Genomic DNA, 24,309 nt, shown 5'->3' with positions numbered 1-24,309 from the left:
TATTTTTTTTGAAAAGAGCAAAGCTGGAAAACAAGAAAAAGGTGAGCAGTGTGTCCTTTCAGTGTTATATGGGTACATTGTTTAGTAGGCTAAAGCAAGGATTATTTAGGGGGACTGTACTTGATTCAATTCACTGTTTACTATTGATTAAAAGTGCTGGGTGGAGTGTTACCTGTTAATTTACAGATTTTTTCTTCCAGGAGAGATCCGAACAATTTCTGTCTGTTAGAAAAGATAAACCCAAAGAATGTAGTTTATTGCTCTGTAGAACATTAACTAGTTTTGTCTCTAACCTGACACTCTTCTTAGTCAAACATTCCATTACTAAACATCTTATAAATACTACCAGATCCTTGAATGCCCTCTGAACAGTCTTAACATTTTATTGATTGCCTTATTAATTAGTGAGTTGAATAAATATTTGACATGTGTTCAGTTTCTATTTATATGAGTGTTACTTTCTGACTTTAAGAACTTTAACAGCTCTTGCTGAATCCTGGCTTCCTTCTGATGCTTTAATGTCCCCTCTTATGGAGGCTTTCCTTGACCTGCTGTTGAAAATAAGACACTGTGTACATGCTCAGCTTTCCATAGCCCCTTTCCTTCGCTTTATTTTTGCCACAGCACTTATCTTCACCTGATATTTATTTTCAGTTATTTTCAGTCTCCCCCTACCAGAACGTAAGCTCTGCGAGATTAGGGACTTCTCTCCCCACTGACATGGCATGTAATGAGTACTCAATGAATATTGAATTAACAAATAAATATGCTGATACCATGCTCCTCAAGGGCTAATTACATTGTGTACATCCATACTTATCAACCCTAAAATTGGAATACTAATATTAAAGGTACAGTACTGAATTTATACTCCATTGAGTGACTTATTCTGGGCCCTTTAGTGTGAGACAGATATGATTGTAAATTCAGTTTTCCCGTCTGCTAATGGGAACAATAACACACCTGAGAGACCATCTACAACCTGACATAGAGCCCTTGAACTTTGCACTAGATCAATCTAAATGCCAATATAAGAGGCATTATCATTTTTGTCTCATTGCTTCCATTATTAGTAGTGGTTATCTAGGAATGACAACTGGCAGGCAGTGTGAAATATTCAAAAGTCTTCAAGATGTGCTAAACCTAAACACTTCCTTCTCTTACCTACATAGCACTTCCAAGGAAAATTATTTTTTCAGATGAGTTTACTTCAGTACCAGTGGGCCTCACTCCTTATATAGCATGAATAAAAGAAGAAACTAACAAAGTATTTTATCACTTTGCCTAAATAAGGGATAGGAAGTCTCAGGACCAAATTGAACTCAGTGTAGGCATACATCTCAGCAACACCTCTGAGAAAAGAACTCTTTTTTTTTTTAAATTGAAGTATCATTGCTAATATTAAAGGTACAGTACTGAATTTATACTGAATTTATAATATACAATCTTATATTGGTTTCAAGTATACAACCCACATTATTAAATCCTCATCCCCACTAGTGCAGTGACTATCTGTAAACATAGGAAGATGTTACAGAATCAATGGCTATATTCTCGATGCTGCACTACCATCCCTGTGACCAACTTGTATTATGATTATGAGTTTTTGTGCCCTTTTATCCCCATTACCCTCCCCACCCACCTACCCCAACCCCTCCCCCATGGGAACCACTAGTCCCTTCTCAGTGTCTATGAGTCTACTGCTGTTTTGCTCATTCTGTTTTCCTTATTTTTTATATTCCATGTAGAAGTGAAATTATATGGTATTTGTCTTTCTCCATTGACTTATTTCACTTAGCATAATACCCTCTAGCTAAATCTGTGTTGTCCCAAATGGCAGGATTTTTTTTATGGCTGAATAATATTCCATTGTGTATATGGACCACCTCTTCTTTATATATTCATCTATTGATGGACACTTAGGTTGCTTCTATATCTTGGCTATTGTAAATAATGCAGTGATAAAGAGGTACATATATGTTTTCAAATCAGGGATTTTGTTTTCTTCAGGTAAATTCCTAGAAGTGGAATTATTGGGTCAAATGGTATTTCTGTTTTTAGTTTTTTGAGAAACCTCCATACTGTTTTCCACAAGAGTTATACCAATTTACATTGCCACCAACAGTGTATGAGGGCTCCCTTTCTTCACATCCTCACCAACACTTGTTATTTCTTGTCTTTTGGAAAGTGGCCATTCTAACAGGTGTGAGGTGATACATCATTGTGGGTTTTATTTGCATTTCCCTGATAATTAGCGATCCTGAGCATCTTTTCATGTGGTTGTTGGCCGTGTGTATTTCTTCCAAGGAGAAATTGTCTGTTGAGGTCCTCCATCCATTTTTTAATCAGGTTATTTGTTTTCTTGGTGTTGAGGCATATGGGTACATTATATATTTTGGATGTTAACCCATTATCAGATAAATCATTTATGAATATATTCTCCCATACTGTAGGTTGCCTTTTTGTTCTGCTGATGGTGTCCTTTGCTGTACAGAAGCTCTTTAGTTAGATTTGGTCCTACTTGTTCATTTTGTATTTCCCTTGCCTGAGGAGATGTGTCCAGGAAAAAACTTGCTTATGCTTATGTTCAAGAGATTTTTGCCTATGTTTTCTTCTAAGAGTTTTATGGTTTCATGTCTTACATTCAAGTCTTTGTTGCATTTTGAGTTTACTTCTGTGTATGGGGTTAGACAGTAAACCAATTTTATTATCTTGCATGTAGCTGTCTAGTTTTCTCAACATCAGTTATTGAAGAAGCTATCTTTTCTGCATTGTATATTCTTGGCTCCTTTAGCATATATTAATTGGCCATATATATGTGGATTTATATCTGGGCTGTTTATTCTGCACCTTTGATCTATGGGTCTGTTCTTGTGCCGGTACCATACTGTTTTGATTACTGTAGCTTTGTACTATAGCTTGAAACAGTAAGTGTAATACCCCTAGCTCTGTTCTTCTTTCTCAGGATTGTTTTGGCTATTCAGAGTCTTTTGTGGTTCCATATGAGTTTTAGGATTGTTTGCTCAAGTTCATTGAAAAATGCCATTGGTATTTTGGTAGGGATTGCATTGAATCTGTAAATTGCTTTGGACAGGATAGTCATTTTGACAATATTAATTTTCCTGTCCATGAACACAGGATAGATTTCTGTTTATTTGCGTCTTCTTTAATTTCTCTCATGAGTATTTTATAATTTTCAGAGTACAGGTCTTTCACCTCCTTAGTTGGGTTTATTCCCAGGTATTTAATTCTTTTTGATGCAATTGTAAATGGAATTGTTTTCCTGATTTCTTTCTGCTGGTTCATTGCTAATATATAGGAATGCAACATATTTCTGTATATTAATTTTGTATCCTGCATCTTTGCTGAATACCATTATTAGCTCTAATAGTTTTTTGGTAGAGTCTTTAGAGTTTCCTATGTAAAATATCATGTCATTCACAAACATTGACAGTTTAACCTCTTTCTTACCAATTTGGATAACTTCTATCTCTTTGTATTGTCTGATTGCTGTGGCTAGGACCTCCAATACTATGTTGAATAAAAGTGGTGAGAGTGGGCATCCTTTTCTTGTTCCTGATCTTAGAGGAAGTGCTTTCAGCTTTGCCCATTGAGTGTGATGGTAACCAGCTCTTGATTGCATTGATTTTTTTCTATTGTTTTATTTTCTATTTTATTTATTTTTGCTCTGATTTTTACTATGTCCCTCCTTCCACTAAATTTTCATTTTTTCCTTTTCTAATTTCTTTAATTGTAAGCTTACCCTGTTTATTTGGGATTGTTCTTGTTTCTTGACGTAGGCCTGTGTTGCAATGTCCTTATCTCTTACAACTGCTTTTGCAGCATCCCACAAATTTTGGGCTGTTGAATTTTTGTTTTCATTTGTCTTCATGTACTGCTTGATTTCTGTTCTAATATGTTCATTGATCCATTGATTATTTAGAAGCATGTTGCTTAGCTTCCAGTGTTTGTAGGCTTTGTTTTCTTTGTGTAATTTATTTCTAGTTTCATACCACTGTGGTCTGAGAAGTTGCTTGATACAATTTCAGTGTTTTTGAATTTATTGAGGCTCTTTTTGTGGCTTAGTATGTGGTTCAATCTGGAGAATGTTCCATGTATACTTGAGAAAAATGTGTATTTTTCTGCTTTGGAGTGCAATGTTCTGTAGGTATCTGATAAGTCCATCTGATCTAATGTATTTTTCAGTGCCTCTGTTTCCTTATTTATTTTCTTTCTGGTGTTCTGAGTTGAAGGGTGTGTTAAAGTCTCCTAATGTGAATGAGTTATGGCCTATTTCCCCCCTTTAATTCTGTTAGTGTTTGTTTTACATATTTCAATCTCCTGTGTTGGGTGCATATATATTTATAATGGTTATATCCTCTTGTTTTGGACTGACCCCTTTATCATTATGTAATGTCCTTCTTTGTCTCTTGTTACTTTCTTTGTTTTGAAGTCTCTTTTTTCTGTTTTCAGTACTGCTATTCCTGCTTTTATTCTCCCTAGTACTTGCATGAAATATCTTTTTTCATCCCTTCGCTTTCAGTATGTGTATGTCTTTGTGTCTGAAATGAATCTCTTGTAGACAGCATATAAATGGGTCTTGGTTTTTTTAACCATTCTGCCACTCTGTCTTTTGAACAGTGCTTTCAGTCCATTTACATTTAAGGTAATTACCGATAGGTGTATATTTATTGATATTTTATTAATTGTTTTCTGGCTGTTTTTGTAGTTCCTCCATTTCCCTTTCTTCCTCTCTTATACTCTTCTCCTGTTATTTGATGGTTTTCCTTAGTGCTGTGATTGGACTTCTCTTTTTCAATTTTTTGTGTATATCTTATAAACTTTATGTTTGTGGTTACCATAAGGTTCAAGGATAGCTTTCTGAGTCTAGAACAGTCTATATTAAAGTTAATGATAGCTCTATTTCAAACAAAATCTGGAAGTACTTCATTTTTCTTCTTCCTCTGCCATACTTTATGTATTAGGTGTCATAATCTGTACTTTTTGTGTACCCTTTGACTGATTTTGTATATAGTTGGTTTTACTACTTTTGTTTCAGTTTCATACTTGCTTGTTAAATAAGTGGTTTACTGCCTTTCCTGTGGGTTTATTTTACTTCTGAAAACTCTTTAGCCTTAAGAACATTTCCATCTACAGAACTCCCTTTAACATATCCTATAATACTGTTTTACTGGCTACAGATTCCTTCAGTCTCCATTTATCTGGGAAATGTTTAATCTCTCCTTCAAATTTGAATAATAATCTTGCTGGGTCAAGGATTCTTGTTTGAAGGTCCTTATGTTTCAATGCATTAAATATATCATGCCACTCCTTCTGGCCTGTAAGGTTTCTGCTGAGAAGTCTGCTGATAGCCTGATAGAGTTTCCCTTTTAAGTAATATTTTCTGTCTCTCTGGTTGCTTTCAATACTCTCTCCTTATCCTCAATCTTTGTCATTTTAATTGTATGTCTTGGTGTTGGCTTCCTGGAGTTCATTTTGTTAGGGGCTCTTTGTGCTTCCATGACCTGAGTATCTATTTGCTTCCCTAGTTTGGGGAAGTTTTCAGCAATTATTTCCTCAAGACTTTCTATCCCTTTGTCTCTCTCTTCTCTTTCTGGTGCCCCTATTATGCAAATATTGTTTTATTTGGAGTGGTCACATGGCTCTCTTCTCTTTCTTTCATTCCTAGGGGTTCTTTTTTCTCTCTTCCTTGGCTTGTTGTGTTCCTGCTCTCTAATTTTCATCTCATTGTGTCCTGTACTTGTAGCAATCTATTATTCATTCCCTCCATTGTATATTTCATTTCAATTGCTGTATTCTTTGGCTCTGAGTGGCTTTTCTTCAGCTCTTCTATCTCTTTGTTGAAGTCTTCCCTAGATATTCAGTGCTTTTCCACAGATCAGCGAGCATATTTGTGACTGTTACTTTGAAATCTTTATCCAGAAGACTGGTGGTCTCCATTTCATTTAGCCCTCTTTCTGGTGTCTTGCCCTGTAGGTTTGTTTGGAACATATTTCTCTGCCTCCTCACTTTGTCTGAGTTTCTGCTTCTTCCTTTGTATTAGATGGATCTGCTATGCTTCCTGGTCTAGAGAGTAATTCTTTCTGAAGAAAGTGTCCTGTGGTTCCCAGAAGCTCAAGACTCTCCTCTCCAGTGCCTGGATCGCCTTTGTGGTTGACCCCTAGTTGCAGTTGGTGAGTAACTGGTGGGGCCACTTTTCTGTCTGTCTGCCAGCAATGGTCTATCTCAGTCCACTGCAGCTGGCAGTTTGCCTTAGCCAGTCTTTTGTGATCAGAGCAGTGGCTTCTGCTGGGATTGTTGTGGGTGGGACTAGCCTCTGCCTGCCCGGCGTTGATGGCAGGGCTTGTGGGTTAATGGGGTGGACTGGTGGTCTGGTGGCTCTGGGGAAGGCCTGGGGCACAGTGAGTTGCACGGGAGCAGGGTGGTGGCGAGTCATGCATCCACATCTTGGTGACAGCAAGAAAGTGGCACCCGGCTTGGTTGTCCTCAAGGAGGAAGGAGCACTTGGAGCGGGCTCCTGTAGCTGCCTCTCTAACTGGGCTGATACGGGCCTGAGAAAGCTGGGAGAGCCTCTCTCTGCCTGCCAGGCAGCAAAGTCTGGTGCTGCTGGGCCTAGTGGGCTGGTGGGCCTGTGCTGCACAGGAAGGTGCCTCAGGGCTGAGCAGCCAGTGAGGGCGATGGAGCGTTTGGGTCTCTCAGGAGTGTCTGATCTACTGGACTGAGGGAGGGCTGGGGAATCACCATCCATCTGTCCCTTCTCTTACGGAGAGAGCTCTGTCCAACCCTCACCCGTCTGACTCCCCTGCTGTTGCTGGCAAATCTTTCAACTGCTGCCTCTGCTTTGGGTCTCAGTGGGACCGGTGGAGTGTGCCTGTTCTCCGTGAGTGGCTGGAGTCTCAGCCCCCCAGAGTGTTCCAACTGCCCCTGTTGTCCAGCCCTAATCACCAGGATCCCATGCAATGTGAGCCCATGTTCCCAGAACGGATCTTCAGGGCCAGGTGGGCAGAGTTCCTGGGCACCTACCCCTCCCCTCTCTGCTCCATTCCTCTTCCTTCCTCCTCTGGGCTGGGATGTGGAATGGCTTGGTTGTAGCTCTGCCATTTTACCCTTTTCATATGGTTTTCTCTTTGCTGGTTGTAGGTTGTCGGTTCTGCAGTCTTCAGGGCATTTTCAGGTGCAGTTGCATTTGTGTAGTAACTTCCTTGGTGTGTGTGTGGGAGGAGGTTTCTGCCTTGCCTTCCTACTCTGATACCTTTTTTCCTCCTCCTCCAGGAAAGCACTCTTTTAAATGCATATGTTTTATTGCCCCTCAATATCAGAAAAACTTAACATTTTCCAACACTGTTTTTTTTTTTTTTTTCCTGCCCAATACCTAGGAAACGTCTAAGGAGTGAGTGTTTTCCCTAAAACAACAAACTATCTTCTTTAGCTCTCTGCCCTCAGGGGAAATGAGACAACCTCAGAGATTTGAGTTTCCATAGCCTCAGCAGTTGTAGACAGTAAGCAGAATAGCAGGAGACTTTATACCAATGGTGACAACCTGGTAATCAGTGTTTCACTGCCTCACTGGAAATATGTTTTGAAGCTAAAATTGATAAGAAATCTTTGACTTGAGAAGACATCTTAGATAGCAGAGGTGGTAATATCTATAAAAGAGAGCTGAAGAAAAACCATATGTCAGGAAACACATTTATTAAACTACACTAGAGACATTCTAATGACAGTAAGCATAGAATGTCTCTATCCAGGGTCACCAGAAGTTATGAAGTTCTCAAAAGAACTAGCAGTCAGAAATTGGAATGGCCTGGAGTCTTTTCTAGAGAAAGATCAGAAATACCAGAGCATTCAATTAACTTCACCTCAAGGGATGACTCCTTAAGAATGCTTTCCCACCCCCTGTGGGTAATCTTTCTTTAAATTCCTTATCAACTGTCTCCCCTCTCCCAAGCTGATTCAAAGATTTTAGCAAGAAGAAAACAACCTCTTACTATAAAACAAAAAAGTTGAGCATTTCTGCCTTATGCTACCAGAAGACTGGCAAAGAGGTGGTTTAATTTTGAGTGTCTTAGTGTAAGAGGCTCATGCCGCCTGCACAGGCTGATGAATTAAACATTTCAGTAAGATGACAGCAGGCCTACTTGAAACTTAGTTCTTCCATCAAAATAATATGACAGAACAGTTACTATATATAAAGCATAACAGTAAAGAGCATAGGCCATGGAGTCAGGTGAAGTCCTGAAGCACTGCTAAGTGTCTGTTTCCTAAGCAAGTTACTTAACCTCTGTCTGTTTTAGTTCGCTTAATAGTAAAATAGAAATATTAACAAGGAAAATAATGGCAAATAATTTAAGTGTTTTCTAGGCTGTAAGCAATATTGTAGTGTTTTGCTCTAATTTAATGCCTTCAAGAACCCTATGAGGCCGGTGCTTTTGTTATGTGACTGCTGAGATTCCTCCACTCTCCTGCCTTGAGTACCTAGAAACACAGATTCACCCCAAGGATGATGACTTGCTTGATGGGCATTATTTCATTTAATCCTCATAGTCATCTTAGGAGGAAGTCACTCTTCTTTGACCCATTTTGCATGTGCAGAAACTGATGCACAGGGAAGTTAGGAACTTACCCCAAAGACAGTAAGGAGTGGTGCTGAAAGTTACCGTCAGACTCTCAATGCCATGCTCTTAAGTCCTGTGATTGGCACTGGAGCTCCCCCATTTGTGAAGGGGGAATAAAACCAACTCAGACCACGTGTTTGTGAATGGGAAACATGTAAAAAGGAAGGATGGCTGAAGAACTGCCTTCAGTGCTTGCATCAAAATAAACAGAACTGATAGACTTCATCAAAATCTCTGGCTTTAATTTTCTTAGTTCTTTTATTTTTCCACTGGTACAGGATTTTATGTAGAAGTTTCCATGAGAAAGGGATCCTGTGGTCATGTAAAATAATCAACAAAAAAAATGTAGGAAAGGGTACTGGTAAGCCGTATGAGGAAATCGCTAACAAGATGTTTGTCTCTATACTGACATGAAATTCCCCAAATGGTCTTTCATAATCTACAAGATGGCAATAAACTACCCCTAGAGGGAGCAAAGGGATCATCACGCTTTTGTTTTGTTTTGTTTTTTGTTTGTTTGCTTTAATCTGTTTCTGTAGATCTGACAGAAACGCCCCTGTGTCTTTGAGGGTTTGTGGATGGTCCTTAAAATGTTCCTCAGGGCTTTCCTCCAGTTTGGGGTGTCGGCCAAGGTCACCCAGAAAGCTAAATGCAACCGCTGGGTGATAAAACTCTTGTGGTAAACTGACTTGCAGCTAACCACTGGGCAGCAGAAAGCGTCTGGCGCGACCACAAAGTGGTTTGCTGGCACAGAACTGTCCCAACCTTTGGAACGAGACACCCAAGGGATACTGTTTAGTCACCATCTTGGAAATCTTTCTCTCAGCGAGAGAAAAATTCTGATACCCATCCGTCTGGAACCAGCTGGGCCCAGCCTTGTGTGGAGGCGAGGGGGACGAATGTGTTGTCTGTGGATCTCACAACCCCAAAACCTGTGACCTTAAGGGAGACGTTCACCTAGTTAAGTATGAAACCAGCATGCACACACATGCTGGACGGAATGACAAACTGTATGTAGAAGAGCAGAGCTTAGATCAGTTGCAACATGACTAATTTGTTTTTCTAAGAATGTTAAGAAAAACTGAATTTTAGCACAGAATTATATGTCCCTGGTGAACTTCTGGAGTCTCGTGTACACATGAAACACCTAGTAGGCTGCTGTTGGCTCGACATGGACTCTGACAGATGCCCGGCCGACGCGGTCCCAGCCAAGGTCACTCTGTTGAGCTTGAGCAGAGCCCTGGCCTCTTGCCATCAGGCTGTCTCGTCGGGAACCCTGTTCTGAAGAAAGTGAAGTTGACAGTGTGAAGACCTTGAGTTTTTCTTTAAAATATCGCCACTGCGTATTCTTTAGCACTGCCTTTGAGCTAGAAATTGATGCGCTTAATGGCTGGTACTGGCTGATGAAAATAAATTACGTGAAAGAATGGCTTTCATCATATTGCTCAATTTAGGGATTTCTTTCATATCAAAGGCAAGGTTAATTACCTTTGGAAAATGTTAAGCAATTATCCACTAATAATAGCAGGGAGGATGCTCCTGATGCAGCCGATTCAAGGAGGGGATGGGTTTGAGAGGAAGGGAAGAGACTTTTAGATCGGAATTAATGCTGAAAAATGAAAACTATGTTGAACTTTTAAGGACTTTAATGGGGAGAGAGACAAGACTGTTGCTTTAGCCCTTCAGCAGCCTTGGCCATCAGCTTATTCTGTTTTTTTTCAAAGACTTAGAGGAAAGGCCTATTTGATGCACATTCCATATCATTTCTGCCATTCCTCTAGTCACTCTAAGCAGTTAAAACCTAGCGTGGAAGTGGCTTAAATCTCTTACAATCAGATGTAATAGTGGTGTGAGCTCTGTATCAAAGGTGAACGAAAATCCAGCCTGGGGCTTTTAAATTGCTCTCTGGTTGCTCTGTATGAAAGTAGCCACGGTTTGGCGCCGTACTGTGGAGCTGAGTTCAGGGGAGAGTGGGGTCTTCCAAGAGCCTGGACCCTGTCGCAGTGCGCCCACACGTGCGCACTCACGCGCACAAACACACGCACGCACGCGCACACACACACACTGCGATTGTATCTCTCCCTCTCATGCCCAAATTCAAGTCACAGAAGCATGATGAACCTTCTGAATAGAATTCTCTACCATTTGCTCCACTAAAGCTCTCATGGCCGTGGACACAGCAAGCTGACCGATGAGCACTCTCCGGTCTTTCTTTGCTTCCTGCCATACAAGTAAGGCTGTACTTCATGTGGTAGAGCTTGTTAATGCACGCTCGAGTGCCCTCCGTGTGCTGGACACACAGCTCTCACGTGGTCCCAGCATTCCTTAGCACTCCAGGAGAAAGCTGTTCAGTAGACACCTGGAGATGCTTTAAAGGTGGGGGTGGAGGTGGGGATGACTCATCTGGCAACGGTGGTGCTTCCATTTCCGCACAAAGCTGGACAGAATGGCTTCCACCACCTGACACTGTGCACAGGCAATGACCCTTCTAACAGCACCACCGGCCACATGAATGCGCTTCAGTTCCTTTCTCTCCAAAGTGGTTGTCTAATTTGATGGGCTAACCATGAGATGGTCTTAGAACCCCCAAATTATAGCACTTTAAAATCTCAGTATGAATGTTGCATGTGCTTAGGCCTAAATAAAGATGTAGAGTTTACAGGAATTCACCTCTAAATTGAAGCTCAGAGTTTTGAGGATTCTGCAAGGAAGACAATAATTTATTTTCTGTTATGAGCATTGAGGTATCTGGATTCTTATTTCTCATAGGTAGCAGCCATCATCATACTGGGGTGCCCATTTTGGGTGGTTTAGGATGTATTCTTAAGGCCTATGAACATGGAGAATAAAGGAAAATAAGAATATACCATGTAACAGATCTGCCAGCTAATGCCAAGGGACATAAAACATCTCTAGGCAGAGAGTAAAATTAGTTGAGTTCACTTTACAGAACCATACACCCTCAACAGGCTTGTTTTCCTGATTTTTCTTCTGTGAAGTTCCAAGGGTATTTTGTCACTTAATTAGGCAAAGTTCAGTTTCCAACTCTTGCCTTTTTTATTTTTAACCAAGTTCTAGCTTGTTTCACAACTTTGGGCCTACCTGTCCCTGTTTATTTCCAGTTGTGAAATATCACAGAAATGTTAAATATTAGAGCTGGAAGGAACAGTCAGAAACTTTTAGTCCCATCTTTTCATTTTTGTAAACAAGGAAACAGAGACTTAGAGAAGTGAAGTAACTTTTGTAAGGTCACACAGCTAGTTAATGATGACACGGGGATTAAGAGCCAGACTTTCCGTCTCCCAAGCCCAACAAAGTTGAGATCCAAATGTTATGCATGACATGAGACCTTTCCTGAGATGTGATCAGCTGCCACAAGACTCCAGCAGAGAGAGCTAAGTGCAGCCACAAAGGAAAGGACCAGGGCAGGAAAAGGGAAACAGTTTAGATCTCTGAGGCTGCCCTTCTTTGCTCCCTCCTAATAGTGGCCCTCTGGGACCAAGTCCCATTATTCTGACCCTAGAAATCACCCTGACACTTCAGATATTGTACTGGAAGTGTTCTTACATCCATGCAAGATTCCGTGGAAGTTACTACATTTAAACCTCATGTAAGTAAATGCTAACCCTATGGTAAAATCTTTAAAGGCAAATTTCCTTAAGCATCGCAATAGTGACTTAACCTGTGCCCATAAGCTAATGAAGGTCCAGTGACTCTGTAGTCCTCGTTCATTCATTCATTTCCTCATTCAACAAAAATTTTATTGAGTGCTTAGTCCATGTCAGGCAATGTAGTGACCAAGGCAAGCATAGCCCTGGCTCCGTCAGAACTTGTAATTTGGTGGGTGGGTGGGACAGACACTGAACAAGCATTTACAGTAAATGTGGGAGAAACACTACCCAGAACTTCACCAGGAACCGAGCCACTAGACTGACATTCTAGCTCAGTGATTCTTGGCAATGGTCATTTTGAAAGTGGCGGAGACATTTTGGGTTGCCATAGTGATGAAGGGAAGTTACTGGCTTTTAGGTATCCAGAAGCCAGGTCGCTGGATGTGTCGTACTACACTGCCCAGGCCTGCAATGTAGGGAATTTGTCCCACATCCTTCATGATCTTTGCTGGACTTTCACAAAGGTGAAGAACTTGTTTATCATTACTTGAGCTGAGACTCTAACTCTGTCTTATAGCTCTACATGAGTAGAGTATCTTTTGCACAGCTTGAACATATATTGAAGGTTCAAGGAATGCATGTAATGTGGAAGACTGTATGTTGTTTTGCTCAGAACTTATGAGTGTTGTCCACAACTTTTTTTTTTTTCCGTGAAAGCATGCCGCTGGTAACGGCACTGCCGATTAAACACAGCTCCGTCGGTCACAGTTAGAGCTCTCGGTCACGGAGATGGGGCATGCAAGTGTATTGAAATACATTTTTAAATGTAAATTACTTTCTTTTTATTACTCCATTATGTTAGGACAATAGATTGACTTTTTGGATCCAAGAATAACTGTAGGTTATTTCATTTATGAATTTCATTTCTGGTTGGTTTGCAAATAGACGTGAACACTGCCTCAAGGACTGCCAGAGAGCGGTGCTGTCCAGTGTCTTAACGCCCTGGATGGCGTCCCTCAGCTGACACCACCATGTCCCATCTCTGTGGCCCTGCCCACAAAATGGCTACTTGTTTAGGGAGCTTAGGGGTGCTTCCAAATCTTCTCTTTTCCTGTTTCAAGGACTCTGGCTTGAGAAGATGACAGATTGAAGAGAAACCTAGGCACTTGAAAGGGTGTGGATGGTGTGACTGTCCACCTTGAGTAATTTTTCAGGCTGCGTGTCCTGAAAGCATGAATCAATTTATATTTTGGTTTGCCAGAACACAGCACTCAGGGGAGAGTTTTGTAACTAGTGTCTATGCTGTGGGGCACAACACAGGGAAGAGTACAAGATGACAGACGGGGGCAGTGAACGCAGAGGGACCCAGGAGGATGGGCGGGGAGCGTCCCTGCTTAGGAGCGTCAGCCACTTCTTGGGCTTTGCCTAGGACTCCGTTCTTACGGCTGAGGTGATGCAGGGGAGAATCTGAATCAGTAATGGGAGCAGGTACTGCACTGTGGCCTTACCAGTGATGCTTGGAGGGCCCCAGCATCCCCCAGAATGCCTCCTGGGAGCCCAGCATCCTCAGGCACCGTGATGCTCACAGGTACCCTCTGATGGCCCTTATGTGCTGACCTGCCAAATGAGGGCAGCAGGGCAGGGTGTAGCCGGCAGACAGCTGCCTTCTGCACAGGCGGAGACAGACAGGCAGCCTCTGCGCACTCCACGTCATTCTCGTTGCTATGCAGACTTGGCCATTTGATTGGTTACAGTTGGACCAGCAAGGGCTGAACAGGAAGGACCCAGGGAAAGCGGGCCTTAATGAAAGCAGGTCGCCCTGGGAGATGCCTTTCCTGGGATCCTCAACTGCTCTGGAACACAGGGCCGACTTGGCTCCTGAATAATGAATGCCTGATCCCTACGGTAGCTCACGGTTACCAAGCCACCATATTCCTTTCTTAAAGGAAGTCTGATTGAAGAATTAAATGTGCCCTAGAAGAGTTCTTCTTTTTTAACCTTTACCATCTTGCTCTGTAGAACTGAATGAGGTCCCTTCTGCTCACAGAGCTGGAGTCTGTGGTTGGAGTATCAACAGAATAACGTTAGAGGGACTCCCACTCTGCCGTGACAGGAAAGCCGGCATGACAATGAGCATCAGCTGGAAATCTGGATTTGGGGAGGTAGCCCCTGCGAGGGAGCTCGGCTGTCCTGGTCGCTGGGATGAGCTGAGCAGCTTGTTTGGCCAAGACCTCCAAACTGTTTCAAATGGCAACTAACTTTAGTTGAAATGGACCTACTCCAACTTTGGACCAGGACCTGAGCAGAGCGGGGCTCCGTATCCTATTTCCAGAGCTATCCAGATTCCATAATACTGTGTATTAAATCTTTAAAATAAGCTGCCTTGTAGGTCTTGGTGCCGCTTCAGTGTTTTCACAGCAGTGATCACCCCACGGCCTGCTGGCCGGCTGCAACTGGAGTCCTCTTTCCCTTTATGCATTTCCATAACGTCCAGTGAAACTTGCTGTAAAGGGCAGAGCTAATCTGTCACAGCCTGCCGTGCCGGCTCTGCCAAGAAACCTGGTGTGTTTCTTTCAGCTATTTCTTTGAGGTAGTTCATATCTTTGGAAGGATTTTAGCTCCTTTGAATTAGTGAACAACTGAGCTGCAAAGGACAGCTCTTCAAAACAGCCCCCCAAGCCTATCCGAGAAATGAGGGCCCCTCACCTAGACCGATACCAAAAGGGAGGCGTTAGTTCATATATTGGGTTTTAATATGTGGTTGCATATGAATATTTAGATATCTGTGTGTTGTTCCAAAAGGAATTTGCAGGAACTCTTTTAAAAGCACTGGGATTTGCTAATCCTTGAGAGGCAATGTTTCCTAACTCCCATTCTCCGTCCAGCACCCACTGCTCTGTTTGTGGCTCATAACTGTGCTGGACACTGACAATTGGGAGGGTATTAAGGCAATTCCAGGCTAGTAGGGCAGGAAAACAAGCAAATAAGTTAGACTTTTGTGTGACGTACACAGAGGAGCCAAAACAGCGCAACAATATCCATCAATTCGAAGAGAGCTCAGCGGTTTGCTTTGAATACAGGGGCTGGGGAGTAAACACCTTGGTGAGCAGCCGGAGTGTCCCAGACCAGGGACGGGCAGGGAGGCCGGCTCAGCCGGCACGCGTGATGGGGCCGCGGGCGGACACCTCTGACTCCCCCGCCCTGCAGCTGGCTGGCTGGCCGGCCCCGCACCCTTGTGTTTCCTCCAGAAGCCCATTTAGGGAACTTCCACCTCTGTGATCCGTCCCTGCCTCTATTGCGATTCCTTGGTGCCGGCTGCCCCAGGCCTCAGCCTGGCCCTGGGACCCTGTCTCGAGAACACGGGCCCTCTGGCTGGGCGCGCCCGGCTCCCTGATCCTCGGGGCCTCCGCCCAGGCTGGCCTCCACCTGATCCCGCGCCTCCGGGCTCCAGCACTGGGTCTGGTTCATTCCAGCCACACCCCGGCTCAGGTCTCCTCAGGGCCAAGGGGTTTGTTTGGTTTCCTCCTCAGGTCCCACCCTCACCCTTTTCCTGCCATTTTGAAAGAAAATCCAGGGCTCACAGACTCAGTAAAACAAACAAGCTGACAAATACGTTGAAGAGCCAAAGCCTGGGTCAAAAATCAAAACTAAACCAAACTACACCCTAGGACACTTTTCTCTGGTTACAGGGCTTGAGCCGTTTATTCCCAGCCCCCAAAACGTTAGGAGATATCAGTGTAATAGAGCCCCGAGAAGCAAGAGGCCAAAGAGAAGCTGCTGGTGGGGTGGGGTGGGTGGGAAGAGGGTGCCCCAGCTTTAACCTTTCACCCTGGAGGGGCCTCCCCTGGGCCAAGACCTTGCAGCCTGAACATCTAGGGCGCTCTGTGCCAGCACTGTCAGAAGAATAGAATGTTAGCCACAGACATAATTTTATTTTCTAATAGCTGCATTTAAAAGAGAGAAAAAAAAGTTATTTTAAATAATATTTTATTGAACCCAACAGAGCCACACTTTCACTGCAAAATACAATAATAATTAGCAAGATGAATTAGTTCGAGGGATCTGCCGTGTGCGGAGGGGCCTACAGTCAACAGGACTGTGTTGTACACCCAAAGCTTCAGCAGGGTAGATCTCATGGTAAGTGTTCTTGCCACACACACAAAGGGACAGACACAGGGAAACTTTTGGAGATGATGGGTATTCTGTTACTTTGTGTGGTGATGGTCTCCTGAGTGCATGCATATGCATTATATATAGTATATAAGTCTGGCTTTTTAATATGTTCCTTAGACCCCAGCAAAGCTGCTAAAAATATGAGACATTTTACATTCTTTTGTCATTTTACTGAGCCTTAGAAATATCCATTCAGATGCTGAATTTTCAACAAAGTAATATAGTCCTACCAAAACAAAATTGTGTTTCAAGGGAAAATATTATACATTAATTAAGCATCTCTATTTAAATTAAGTAAAACAAAATAAAATAAAACATCTCAGTGACACTAATTTCAAGCCCTCAATAGCCACCTGTGGCTAGTAAGGCATTTTAAGCGGAACTTTATAAACAGCGGTGCTTTCTCATAAACTGTATCTCACACCAGCTCAACACAACACGGAAGCTGTTCTCCCCAGGGGGCCAGTGGCAGCCTCTGAACAGGGGAGCGGGAGCTGGTCCCACCTCCAGTCTCTTGGTCTTTCAAAAGTCTCCTAAATGCTATCAACCTGCAAATTATTGCCCGTAATTTTTAACTTTTCTTTCTAAGCTTAACTTTCTTCAAAGAAAAAAAAAAAGGCAACTCAACTACAACATAAATGATATTTACTAGCAAAGTATAATTTCTTGTTATTCATGAACTTGCCATCTTGGCAACCCTGTAAGTTTGCCAATTAGGTCATGAAGAGTACACAGAGCACCCATCTCCATAGACTATCTGGGAGCAATAGTTCATGCCTGTGGTCCCTTTTCAGCATGCATTAGCTTTTGACCTAAGATTTCAGGCACTCCCAGACTTCACCTACCATCTGCTCATCCCCTAGTTCCTGAGAGCCTGCGACATGCCATTCTCTGCTCCTTAATGCTTGGAATCAGCACAGGAACTTGACATTTAACATTTCCCAAACTAACTGCTTTATTTGTCCCTCCATAGTTTCCACTCTCAGGCCTTCTCTTGAAGTCCTGTCCTTTTTAAATAAAGGCACTTTCATCACAGTATTTATTTGGATGACCCAAGAGTATAGCATGAAACAGAGGCCAAGGTGCAGGTGGCCTGTCTGCAGGATTCTGCCAGCAGCAGGCGTGCGGAGCCGAGCAGAGCCGGCAGGGATGACAGCCTGGTGAAGGATGTGCTGTCGCCTGGTTACTACCATTGGCAGCAGGGGGTCAGTCCCACTGGGCACCCTTAGGAACCACATACAATGTGCCTTAGATCTGTCCCTCCAAAGAACAGAAGGCTGGGACATTTATCCACCAACTCACATTCCTCCTTCGTTGATGTTACTCCCCACCCACGAGGTCATACATTCTCCCACATTTCTGTGCTAGGAATTCCCAAAGGCATGAGGCTGAAAAGCAGAGGCATTTAGCAGGTACTTGAAGTAGGATGCTGACAGCATACAGAGGACTTGCTCGCCATAGCTGAGGCCAAAATCACAGGGGGGCTGGAGGGATGTGCACCCAGGCACCATCCACCCCCCCAGGTGCCCAAGTTACAGAGCCCAGAGTTGTCCAGGCATTTTCCCTTGGTTTCTGCTGTCTTCTCTTCTCATCCTCTTCGTACCAAATCTGGATTGAGCCCACCTACTCAATTTATTCTCCCATTCATTGCTTCTATTCCATATCAGTGACCCTATTTCATGGCAAACCTTTATCATCTCTGGTCTCCAGGCACTTCCTGCCCCACCTTTTGTGACCATCCATTTACCAAAGCTGTTTTTCTAAAGTATGAATCAGTGATTTCAGAGGCTTCCCATTGTTAATGTCAGAGATGGTGAATAGAGGTGCCCATCAACTGCTCCTTGAGGGAGTGACGTCAGAAAGGTGTCTAAGGCCATGCCGCGGCTTGGAGGGTAAAAGTGAGATGACTGATTCTGCGCTGCCAGGGGTGAGGGAGGAGAGGTGAGCCTACGTAGACTCAGTTACAGGAAGCACCCAGCCTTTCCATGTAGCGCACAGGGGGGTTGGCCCCTGTCTCAGCCCTCTGTCCCTTGCCCCTCCCACCTCTTCCCTGCCATTCCTTCCCTCATGTCCTTCTCTCCAGTCACGGGAGCTTTGTGCCATTTTCCGCACTGGCTCTGCTCGTCCACGTCTCCATGACTTTGCACCTGGTGCTCGCCTCCGCCTGCAGCGCCTGCCCGACTCATGTCCCCTTCATCCCTCCAGGGTGGAGCCCTCTGTGACCTCTCCAAGAAAAAGAAGTCCTTATTGCTATAGTCCCTGTGATCACCTCTGGCTTCCTATTTAACTTTAATTCCCACAAAGGTCTTTGCATCATCTCTTTTTAATGGAGTACCTACCTACTCATTTGCCCACCATCAATTAAACAAATAGTGATTTTATTAATCCAGGTTGGGGATTAATGCATGATCCCCAACAGGGAATTCTTCGGTGAAATACAGATTTGCAGAACAGGGGTTTAAACATGAAACCAGTGTGTTCTCCTGTGCCAACCCTCTGAAATGGGCATACCTATTTCCACAAAATGGTTTTAATAACTCAACCCGGTCACTGGCAGGGCCAGCAGGGTGGTGGTGGCTTTTCCCTACACAGACACACACAGTGAAAAAATATGGGCCGCTCCTTAGCCCAGGCCATAAAGCAGCAGGGATAAGTATTGAAATATATAAAAAACAACAAGACAGCAATAATCTCTGTATCTTTTTTATGTTCTTGATAACAAAAATAAAAGAACATTTGAGAAAACAGCAAAGCAGATGGAGAAAGGGAGTGCGGAGGAAACCAAAAGTAGATCTTACATAAGCAGAAGGTACGGAAAGTGTTTGATATGATGCTAAGAAAACACAAGCTCTACTACATGTTCCATATTTAAGAATAATCACTAAGAAATGGGAAATAGAATTGTAAGTTCGAATCCAGCAAATGGAAACATAGACCCAAGAAAACATGGCCATTCCATTGGACGAGAGGAAAGGAGGAAGATTAAAATAGAAGTAGCAGAGAATTCGTGGTGAATTAAAAAATACCAGGTGGAAGAAGGAAGTTAGAATTTATTGTGAATCACAATAAATGCAAATAGGAAAAGCTTACTTATTTAGAGAGGGGAAACTCATGTCAAAAAATATCTAGCTCTCCAAGGTAATAGGCCGAGTGGATCCGCCACAATAAAAGGCACAACGCTGTGCACCACGCTGCTGCCCTCTCTCTCTTAGTCTCTGTCTGTCTGTCTCGCTGCCCTCTCTCACGTTGTCTGTGTCACTCTGTCCCCCTGCTCTCTGCTATCTCTCTCTCTTTTTCTCTCTCTCCTCCCCCCGCCCCTCCCTCTGGGGCAGTCACTTTCTCCTTCAGATAATAAAATCTCTTGCATGGAAAAAAATATATATATATCTAGCTCTATGTTATTGATGAGGCTCACTTAAGATGAAATGACACTAAAAGGGAAATAAAAGGATGGATCAGGATGCAGCAGACATACTGACTTCCCCAGATTTGATATTAACAATATATCCATCAAGATAGCATTTAATGTTGGGTCATAGTACAGCTACTTAAATGAATTATAACTACATGCAGCAATGAAGATAGATCTCAAAAACGTAATATTTAGTAAATAAAACAAGTTGCATAACCAATGAGCAACATGGTATGATTTATGTATGATTTGAAAACATACAGAACAATACCACAGCTATTCTAGGGTTATGTACATACATATGTAAAGTAAAATTTTTAAACGACATGAAGTCTGTGTACCAATTTATAATAGTGATACTTCTTAGCAGTGGGAAATATTTTGAAAAAGGGATACAGGTTAAGAGTTCTTCCATTTTCATCTGAAAGGTTTTCATTTTTTTTTCTTTTAAGAAGAAAATATAGTGGTCACAATATTGATATGTTCAGTTGTCAATGTTGAGAGTAAGAATGTTTCCACTTAATTCTTTGTACTTCTCTGTGTTTTTCAACTTTCCAAAGAAGAAAAAGAGAAAAGGGAGAGGAAAATGGCAGTAGATGATCTTTCCAGCTATTATATTCTCTGATTACACACTAGACAGACCCAAGAACTGAAACCTAGAAAATAAAGATTCACAATCTTTGGAATTCACAATCGGTCATGGAAGTGAACATTTCCAAGCTTCTCCATCATAGCCTGTCTAAGTAGTCAAAGCTTACAGTACTTCATGAAATGATGCAGAAATTCTGATTGTTTAACATTTTTCTTAATCTTTTCTCCATTCAAAGCCATGCATGTGCTTAATTAAAAGAATCTCGCTGCCATACTGCTGCTTTCAGATTTCAAAGATCCAGGGGAATAATATTTCATAAGCCCATAAAAAATGTTAAAAGTCTTTTACCATTTAATTACATTGCACACAGTTACGGCTCCCCACTTAATGGTTGCTGTACAAGAAAAAGAGGGTGCTGGTAAAGTTCAGAGTGGCCTAGTAAAACAAGGACTATAACATTTATTACTTCATGTAACTTCATTTACAAGGTATATTTGCAATAAACCTTGCAAAGTTTTTCATGACTGCATGTATAGGTAAAACTGAGAAAGTGGTTATAACTGTCTCATTTAAACCTCAGGAGCACATGGCTGTGTTCTAACTCATCATCTGGACTATTCGGCTGCTTTGAAATAATTATTTGGTTCTATTTAAAGAAAAGCATTAGCCAGAGTTTTCACAAATGCCTAATTAGTGTCCAATATTATAACAACTTTCCACATTGCTCTTTTCATATAATAATATAAAAGTATTATGTTCTATTGGACATTTTTTAATCAATCAGTCAATAATTTATTGAGCATCCACTGATTTTCCCTTTCCTCCCACCTCACAGAATCATTCTGTCCCAACTCTGTGTACGTGTGCCACATATTTTGAAGTGCTCATTAGAATGCACCTGCCTTTCTGTGTTCATCATATTTCTCCCCTGTACCAGGATCACTCCCCTCAAGTCCCCTTCCACAGTCACCTTCTCTACCTCCCAACCCCCATCCCAAACAACTAGGATTCAATCACCCAGTTAGGACATAAAAGAAAAGCAGCAATTACTCTTGCATTAATTTCTAAAACACTATTCTAAGTGTAAGACAACTAGGGAGATATTTGCAGAACAAGAATTTTTGGTTTGTTGTAAATCTCTAGAGAGCAAATTAAAAATTCCCCAGGTGCTGGTGAAGAGGGTAACGGGCAGGGTCCATGGCACAGGAGAATATGACAAGACCCTGAAGTGCACTGCCAGTGCCAGTGGAGGTTACCTGGTCCTCACTGTCCAGTACCCAGGGCCCCTGCAGGCCCCTGAGAAAAAGAGAGTTGCTTGAACACTCAGCAGGTTAGTGACAGCATAAAGGAGTAGCCTTTGGCTTATGTCCATTTTTGTTCTTACACAAGCCTGTATGATTAACCTCCTCATCCTCAAAGGCCTACTTTGTGAAGTCCTGAGGCTTATTGCAGTGCAAGCCTCATCTACTCCCCATGTCACCATGATTGCTCAGGGACATGGCTCTCTAACAGGGATCCTGATGGCCCGCCCAGCTTACAAAGGCCCTTCTTCTCACCACAGTGTATCAATGCATTAACCTCCAAAGCCCAAGTGCCGGCTGATTTCAGAAAAAGGTGGTTGGGGAGAGAACATTAATTTGGAAACTGGTCCTACAAACATTAATTTATTGCATAAAAAATGTATTGACATGAAACAGTTTGGAATCTTGATCTGGGTGGTGGTTACATGAGCATATACACATGTCAAATTTCATCAAGCTGTGCACTAAGATATGGGCATTTTATTGTACGTATCTCAATACAAAACAAAAAATCTTAAAAAAGGTTACTAATGTCCACTTCATACATTGGTGTGAGATGAAATAAATATGATTTAATTTTAGGACAGTACTTGGCACTATATTTGTTGTTGCTGGTTTATTAATATAGTTGCCATTATTTTAACAAAAGATTGGTGATACAATAAAAGCCATGTATAATCCTAATATTGGGATCATAGAAAAGAATAAATCCAGTGTCTGCCTTTGACAAGCTATATAAACAAATGATAAAAAAAATATGTGTTATTGTAGAGCTATATATCCAACATGGGGTGGGAGAGTGGGTAGAATTTCACAATGCATGGTCTTTCAAATGGGGAGGAGTTCATGTGGGAAGAAAGGGAGAAAATATAATTTCAAGGACTAGCACATGTAAAGTTATTTCCCTTTGAGAATCCCTATGAAAGTCAGAGGGATGTGCAAAGGTCTGACATGCCTGCAAATTAGCAAAGTTTAATATGGCCAGGGAGACATGTGCATTGAGCGCAACTACCATTATTGAGGTGAACATGGAGAGAATTTTTATCCAGAAAGGATATGATGGAGCTTCATGGGCCCTGTATATCATGCTAAGTTTAGACAACCTCTGTGTAGTGGAAAGTTATTGGAGGTTACTGAAATTATTAAATTAGTTATGCCTCATTACATTCCCTTATCCAGAAACTTGATAGAAGAAGCTTCTGAAGCTGTTCTCTGTGATTCTTGGTTCTCTTAGTTAGAAAACTGTCAATGCAAGAAATTTATTTCTAATCCAATTCTCCTGAAGAAACCAACCTAACTGCTCCGATTTCAGTTTTGCTCAACAGATATTTATTTAAGAGCATCCATGTGCCAAGCATTATGCTACGTATTGTGTGTGCAAAAATGGGTAAGGGAGTCTTCACCCCAGGTCATTTCATAATCTAATGGAGCAATACACGCCTGGCAGATAGTATCAGAGAGTATGTATCAAACACTATAGGCTTGTCCTAGTTGGACTTCCATGGGGTATCACGGAAGGCTTCTTAGGTCCTGGCACATCTGACTGTTTACTGTGGGCCATTAATACATCAGAGTGAGAATTCCAAAGGTTAATAAGGTTTGCTAAGAGTAGATGAGGACACAGATGCTAAAGTAATTTCTCTGTTTCTCATGCTGCTTTGTGAAAACATGTTTTAAAAAAGGTGATCTTCATTTGGAGACTGTGTAAAAGAGTAGACAGTTTCAATATCAGAAGTAAATTATGAATTTTGTGGGGTTGAGAAATATGGGCTTTTAGAGTAATTGAATTTTTAAAGTTGGAATTTATTTCAAAAATCAACTAGGCAAACTGCTTTATTTACCTAATGAGGGAACTGTTCCCAACTACTTTAAAATGTGTGTTTCAGATTAGACATAGCCCTTCTTTGTTCATATTTGAACGATTCATTCTAGTCACTAATTCATTGGTGAACACAATAGCCCTTCTGTGCAGTCAGTCAGTATACTCCCCCTTTAAAAATAAAAAAAAGAGGAAACACAGAGAGGGCAAGCAATTTACCCAAGGCCACACAGCCAGACAGTATTTGAGAAAGAGCAGAATCTGAAGGTCCTGCCTCCCAATCCAAAATGCAGTTCATTAGGCCATGCAACTTCCTTTTAAGAATAGTTATAAACACTGTAAGGTAGTTTTTTCTTGTTTTAACAAAAACATGTAGTCACTGTTTTTTATACTAAGCCCTTGGAAACTCTGGGAATGAATTAGTTTCCTTGCAAATACATTTTTTTTTTAATTTGCCCACACTGGTTTGTTTTTGTAGGGCTCTTCATGAATTCTAGGTTGCCAGTATTGTTTTTTTTATTTTTTTCTAAAGGAGCAAAGTCATTCGCTTTTTAAAATGTGGATCTAGAATAACATTGGTTTATTCTCCTATTTTGCATAAGAAAACTTGGGCTCTGTTGGATAAAGCACAGGGCTAGGTAAGGCTCTTTTGCTAGTTTTGGTTTGTATTTGGTTATTTCTGACCTTGTTCAAAATGTTCTCAGTCCAGGGTATTGGAATCTTATAAGAACATCTTACCTTCTCCCCTATTTCTTTCACTTATTT

General features: G+C 41.9%; 1 long non-coding RNA gene across 1 annotated transcript in view; it reads left to right on the top strand.

Annotated features, from left to right (window-relative positions):
* Positions 1-6,063: 6,063 nt before the first annotated feature.
* The window catches only part of LOC118972742 (uncharacterized), a 202,328-nt gene continuing 184,082 nt past the window's right edge, over positions 6,064-24,309 (top strand). Inside the window, exon 1 of the long non-coding RNA XR_005061823.2 lies at positions 6,064-6,194. This is a non-coding gene — a long non-coding RNA (uncharacterized lncRNA). The remainder of the gene's footprint in view (positions 6,195-24,309) is intronic.

Source organism: Manis javanica, chromosome 15 (genome assembly GCF_040802235.1).
Source record: "Manis javanica isolate MJ-LG chromosome 15, MJ_LKY, whole genome shotgun sequence".
Classification (NCBI taxonomy): domain Eukaryota; kingdom Metazoa; phylum Chordata; class Mammalia; order Pholidota; family Manidae; genus Manis; species Manis javanica.
This window is presented reverse-complemented; position numbering and strand designations above follow the sequence as displayed.